This window comes from Schistocerca gregaria, unplaced genomic scaffold, assembly GCF_023897955.1.
Source record: "Schistocerca gregaria isolate iqSchGreg1 unplaced genomic scaffold, iqSchGreg1.2 ptg000509l, whole genome shotgun sequence".
NCBI lineage: Eukaryota > Metazoa > Arthropoda > Insecta > Orthoptera > Acrididae > Schistocerca > Schistocerca gregaria.
This window is the reverse complement of record NW_026061911.1, coordinates 93731-100425: the sequence shown is the minus strand read 5'-3', so window position 1 is coordinate 100425 and position 6695 is coordinate 93731.

Below are 6695 nucleotides of genomic sequence, written 5' to 3'. Positions count from 1 at the left end.
GTGATCAACAATGGTGCTTTTAGTGTCTCCGCATAACGCAGTACGCGACATAGCTTTGCAGACGATAAATGTGACCGTTTCTAGAGAAGAGTGGCCAATATGACGATCTGGCTTTATGTGGATACGATAACAAATGGCGAATACGTACGGATTTCTCAGGTTTTTAGTACATACGAACACTTTTCACATTCTTCCGTGCAACGCAGCTGCTAGTCCTCCTTTCATTTAAAATCTTAAGGTCCTTCCTCATGTCCAAGGCATCAAAGTTGGGTAAAAAGTCAAAATCGAACCCTAAAACTTGAATTGTACCACTTATTACTGGCTAATACATCAAGTTAGAAGCTTAATCTGTGTTCTACTATGGTGCTTTTAGTGTCTGCGCATACGTCAGCACGCGACATAGCTTTGCAGACGATAAATGTAACCGTTTCAGAGAGAAGAGGGCCAATGTGACGATCTCGCTTTAAGTCGATTCGATAATAAATGACGAAAACGGACGGATTTCTCACGTTTTTGCTACATATGAAAACTTTGCACATTCTTTTATGCAACGCGGCTGCTAGTCCTCCTTTCATGCTAAATCTTAAGGTCCTAGCTCATGATCAAGGCACCAAATACGGCTAAAAAGACAATAATTGATACCTAAAACTTGAATTCTACTATTTCTTACTGCGTATTACATCAATCTACAAGCGTCATCTGTGTTCTACTATGGTGCTTATAGTGTCTACGCATACCGCAGCACGCGACATAGCTTTACAGACGATAAATGGGACCGTTTCAGAGAGAAGAGCGGCTAATGGTACGACCCCCTTCAAGTCGATTCGATAACATATGACGAAAACGGACTGATTTCTCAGGTTTTTACTACATATGAACACTTTCCACATTCTCCCATGCAACGCTACTGCTAGTCATCTTTTACTGCAAAATCTTAAGGTCCTATCTCATGTACAAGGCACCAAAGAAGGGTAAAAAGTCAATAATCCATAAATAAAAATTGAATTGCACTACTTCATACTGGCTATTACATCAAATTAGAAGCTTCATCTGTGTTCTACTATGGTGCATTTATTGTCTCCGCATACCGGAGCACTCGACATAGCTTTGCAGACGATAAATGTAACCGTTTCAGAGAGAAGAGCGGAAAATGTGACGTTCTGGCTTTAAGTCGATTCGATAACAAATGACGAAAACGGACCGATTTCTCAGGTTTTTACTACATATGAACCTTTTTCACATTCTCCCGTGCTACGCGGCTGCTAGTCCTCCTTTCATGCAAAATCTTAAGGTCCTAGCTCATGTCCAAGTCACCAAATCCGGCTAAAAAGTCAATAATTGATACCTAAAACTTGAATTCTACTATTTCTTACTGCTTATTACATCAACTTACAAGCTTCATCTGTGTTCAACTATGGTGCTTTTAGTGTCTTAGCATACCGCAGCACGCTACATAGCTTTGCAGACGTTAAATACAACCGTTTCAGAGAGAAGAGCGGCCAATGTGACGATCTGGCTTTAAGTCGATTCGATAACAAATGACGAAAACGGACGGATTTCTCAGGTTTTTACTACATATGAACACTTTTCACAGTCTACCGTGCAACGCATCTGCTAGTCCTCCTTTCAAGCTAAATCTTAAGGTCCTGTCTCATGTCCAAGGCACCAAAGAAGGATAAAAAGTCAATAATCCATAACTAAAACTTGAGTTTACTACTTCTTACTGGCTATTACATCAACTTCAAAGCTTCATCAGTGTTCTGCAATGGTGTTTTTAGTGTCTCCGCATACCGTAGCACGCGACATAGCTTTGCAGACGATAAATGTAACCGTTTCAAAGAGAAGAGGGCCAATGTGACGATCTCGCTTTAAGTCGATTCGATAATAAATGACGAAAACGGACGGATTTCTCACGTTTTTGCTACATATGAAAACTTTTCACATTCTTTTATGCACCGCGGCTGCTAGTCCTCCTTTCATGCAATATCTTAAGGTCCTACCTCATGTCCAAGGCTACAAACAAGGGTAAAAAGTCAATAATCGATAACTAAAACTTAATTTGTACTACTTATTACTTGCTATTACATCAACTTAGAAGCTTCATCTGTGTTCTACTGTGGTGCTTTTAGTGTCTTCGCATACCGCCGCACACGATATAGCTTTGCAGGCGATAAATGCAACCGTTTCAGAGAGAAAAGCGGCCAACGTGACGATCTGGCTTTAAGTCGATTCGATAACAAATGACGAAAACGGACGGATTTCTCAGGTTTTTACTACATATGAACACTTTTCACATTCTCCCGTTTAACACGGCTGCTAGTCCTCCTTTCTTGAAAAATCTTAAGTTCCTAGCTCATGTCCAAGGCACCAAAAAAGGGTAAAAGGTCAATAATCGATTACTAAAACTTGAATTGTACTACTTCTTACTGGCTATTACATCAACTTAGAAGCTTCATCTGCGTTCCACTATGGTGCTTTTAGTGTCTCCGCATACCGCAGCACGCGACATAGCTTTGCAGACGATAAATGTAACCGTTTCAGAGAGAAGAGCGACCAATGTGACGATCTGGCTTTAAGTCGATTCGATAACAAATGACGAAAACGGACGAATTTCTCAGGTTTATACTACATATGAACACTTTTCACACTCTATCGTGCAACGTGGCTGCTAGTCCTCCTTTCATGCAAAATATTAAGGTCCTAGCTCATGTCCAAGGCACCAAAGAGGAGTAAAAAGTCAATAATCGATAACTAAAACTTGAGTTTACTACTTCTTACTGGCTATTACATCAACTTCAAAGCTTCATCAGTGTTCTGCAATGGTGTTTTTAGTGTCTCCGCATACCGCAGCACGCGACATAGCTTTGCAGACGATAAGTACAACCGTTTCAGAGAGAAGAGCGGCCAATGTGACGATCTGGCTTTAATTCGATTCGATAACAAATGACGAGAACGGTCGAATTTCTCAGGTTTATACTACATATGAACACTTTTTACATTCTATCGTGCAACGTGGCTGCTAGTCCTCCTTTCATGCAAAATCTTAAGGTCCTAGCTCATGTCCAAGGCACCAAAGAAGGGTAAACTGTCAATAACCCACAACTAAATCTAGAATTGTACTACTTCTTACTGGCTATTACATCAACTTCGAAGCTTCATCTGTGTTCTACAATGGTGTTTGTAGTGTCACCGCATACCGCAGCACTCGATATAGCTTTTTAGACGATAAATGTACCCATTTCAGAGAGAAGAGCGGCCAATGTGACGATCTGGCTTTAAGTCGATTCGATAACAAATGACGAAAACTGACGGATTTCTTAGGTTCTTACTACATATGAACACTTTTCACATTCTGCCATGCAACGCGGCTGATAGGCCTCTTTCACGAAAAGCTTAAGGTCCTTCCTCATGTCCAAGGCACCAAAGCCGGCTACAAAGTTGATAATCGATACCTAAAACATGAATGGTACTACTTCTTACTGGCAATTACATCAACTTAGAAGCTTCATCTGTGATCTACTATGGCGCTCACAGTGTCTCCGCATACCGCAGCACGCAACATAGCATTACAGACGATAAATGTGAACGTTTCAGAGAGAAGAGCGGCTTATGGTACGACCCCCTTCAAGTCGATTCGATAACAAATGAGGAAAACGGACTGATTTCCAGGTTTTTACTACATATGAAAACTTTTCACATTCTCCCATGCAACGCGGCTGCTAGTCATCCTTTCAGCAATTATTAAGGTCTCACCTCATGTCCAAGGGACCAAAAAAGGGTAAAAAGTCAATAATCGATAATTAAAACTTGAATTGTACTACTTCTTACTGGCTATTACATCAACTTAGAAGCTTCATCTGTGTTCTACTATGGTGCTTTTATTGTCTCCGCATACCGCAGCACGTGACATAGCTTTGCAGACGATAAGTACAACTGTTTCACAGAGGAGGGCGGCCAATGTGACGATCTGGCTTTAAGTCGATTCGATAACAAATGACGAAAAAGGACAGATTTCTCATGTTTTCACTACATAAGAACACTTTTCACATTCTCCCATGCAACGCGGCTGCTAGTAGTCCTTTCATGCAGAATCTGAAGGTCCTAGCTCATGTTCAAGGCACCAAAGCCGGCTAAAAAGTCAATAATCGATAACTAAAACTTGAATGGTACAACTTCTTACTGGCTATTACATCAACATAGAAGCTTCATCTGTGTTCTAGTATGGTGCTTTTAGTGTCTCCGCATACCGCAGCACGCGACATAGCGTTGCAGACGATAAATGTAACGGTTTCAGAGAGAAGAGTGGATAATGTGACGATCTGGCTTTAAATTCATTCGATTACAAATGCCAAAAGCGGACGGATTTCTCAGGTTTATACTACATATGAACACTTTCCACATTCTCCCGTGCAACGCGGCTGCAAGTCCTCCTTTCATGCAATATCTTAAGGTCCTATCTCGTGTCCAAGGCACCAAAGAAGGGAACAAAGTCAATAATCGATATTTAAAACTTGAATTGTACTACTTCTTACTGGCTATTACATCAACTTCGAAGCTTCATCTGTGTTCTACAAACGTGTTATTAGTGTCTCCGCATACCGCAGCACGCGACATAGCTTTTTAGACGATAAATGTACCCATTTCAGAGAGAAGAGCGGCCAATGTGACGATCTGGCTTTAAGTCGATTCGATAACAAAAGACGAAAACAAACGGATTTCTCAGGTTTATACTACATATGAACACTTTTCATATTCTACCGTGCAACGCGGCTGCTAGTCCTCCTTTCATGCAATATCTTAAGGTCATAGCTCATGTCCAAGGCACCAATGAAGGGCAAAAAGTCAATAATCGATCATTAAAACTTGAATTGTACTACTTCTTACTGTCTATTACATCAACTTAGAAGCTTCGTCTGTGTTCTACTATGGTGCTTTTAGTGTCTCCGCGTACCGCAGCACGCAACGCACCTTTGCAGACGATAACTGTAACAGTTTCAGAGAGAAGAGCGGCCAATGTGACGATCTGGCTTCAAGTCGATTCGATAACAAATGACGAAAACGGACGGATTTATCAGGTTTATGCTACATATGAACACTTTACCCATTCGCCCTTGCAACGCGGCTGCTAGTCCTCCTTTGATGCAAAATCTTACGGTCCTAGCTCATGTCCTAGGCACCAAAGAAGGGTAAAATGTCAGTAATCCATAACTAAAACTTGAATTGTACTACTTCTTACTGGCTATTACATCAACTTAGAAGCTTCATCTGTGTTCTACTATGGTGCTTTTAGTGTCTCCGCATACCGCAGCACGCGATATAGCTTTGCAGACGATAAATGTAACCGTTTCAGAGAGAAGAGCGGCCAATGTGACGATCTGGCTTTAAGTCGATTCGATAAGAAATGACGAAAAGGGACGGATTTCTCAGGTTTATACTACATAAGAACACTTTTCACATTCTCCCTTGCAACGCGGCTGCTAGTTCTCTTTTCATGCAAAATCTTAAGGTCCTAGCCCATGTCCAAGGCACCAAAGCCGGCTAAAAGTCAATAATCGATAACTAAAACTTGAATGTTACTATATCTTACAGGCTATTACAACTTAGAAGCTTTATCTGTGTTCCACTATGGTGCTTTTAGTGTCTCCACACACCGCAGCACGCGACGTTGCTTTACAGACGATAAATATAATTGTTTTAGAGAGATGAGCGGCCAATGTGGCGATCGTTCTTTAAGTCTATTCGATATCAAATGACGAAAACGGACGAAACGGACGGTTTATACTACATATGAATACTTTTCACATTCTGCCTTGCAACGCGCCTGCTAGTCCTCCTTTGGTGCAAAATCTTAAGGTCCTTGCTCATGTCCAAGGCACCAAAGCCATCTAAAAATTCAATAATCGATAACTAAAACTTGAATTGTACTACTTCTTACTGGCTATTACATCAACTTAGAAGCTTAATCTGTGTTCTAATATGGTGCTTTTAATGTCTCCGCATACCGCAGCACGCGACATAGCTTTGCAGACGATAAATGTAACCGTTTCAGAGAGAAGTGCGGCAAATGTGACGATCTGGCTTTAAGTCGATTCGATAACAAATGATGAAAACGGACGGATTTCACAGGTTTATACTACATATGAACACTTTTCACATTCTCCCTTGCAACGCGGCTGCTAGTCCTCCTTTTATGCAAAATCTTATGTCCTAGCTCATGTCCAAGGCACCAAAGAAGGGTAAAATGTAAATAATCCATAACTAAAACGTGAATTGTACTACTTCTTTCTGGTTATTACATCAACTTAGAAGCTTCATCTATGTTCTACTATGGTGCTTTTAGTGTCTCCACATACCGCTGCCCGCGACATAACTTTGCAAACGACAAATGTAACCGTTTCAGAGAGAAGAGCGGCCAATGTGTCCATCTGGCTTTAAGTCGATTCGATAACAAATGACTAAAACGGACGGATTTCTCAGGTTTTTACTACATATGAACTCTTTTCACACTCTCCCGTGCAACGCGGCTGCTATTCTTCCTTTCATGCAAAATCTTAAGGTCCTAGCTGATATCCAAGGCACCAAAGCCAGCTAAAAAGTCAATAATCGATACCTAAAGCTTTAATTATACTACTTCTTACTGGCTATTACATGAACTTATAAGCTTCATCTATGTTCTACTATGGTGCTTTTAGTGT